Genomic DNA, 366 nt, shown 5'->3' on the forward strand with positions numbered 1-366 from the left:
GGCGGGGGCGGGGTGGCCCGCCCGCCGCTGGAGGCTGGCGGGGGGCTCGGGGCCGTTGTCTCGGGGAGTTTTCTCGGGTTCCCCGGAGCAGGGATGGTTCCGCGGGAGCTCAGGCTTGCACGTGTCAGGAGGACTGCGTGGGATGCAGGTGGAGACCCTGGCCGGTGTAGTGGTTGTTGTCGGGTTGGGTTTTTTTCCCCCAATACAGCTAGGTTTGGGGTTTGCTTTCTCCCTCCCTCCCTCCCAGCGGCTCCTTTTCGGGTCCTTCTCCTTGCCCCTCCACGGCACCCGCTTCTTGGCCCCACGGGCTCGCGGCACCCCGCTGCACTCCACGGCCTTGGGGCAACGGGGCGGGCAGGCGGGCGG

Source organism: Charadrius vociferus, unplaced genomic scaffold, assembly GCF_000708025.1.
Source record: "Charadrius vociferus isolate BGI_N301 unplaced genomic scaffold, ASM70802v2 scaffold549, whole genome shotgun sequence".
Taxonomy (NCBI): domain Eukaryota; kingdom Metazoa; phylum Chordata; class Aves; order Charadriiformes; family Charadriidae; genus Charadrius; species Charadrius vociferus.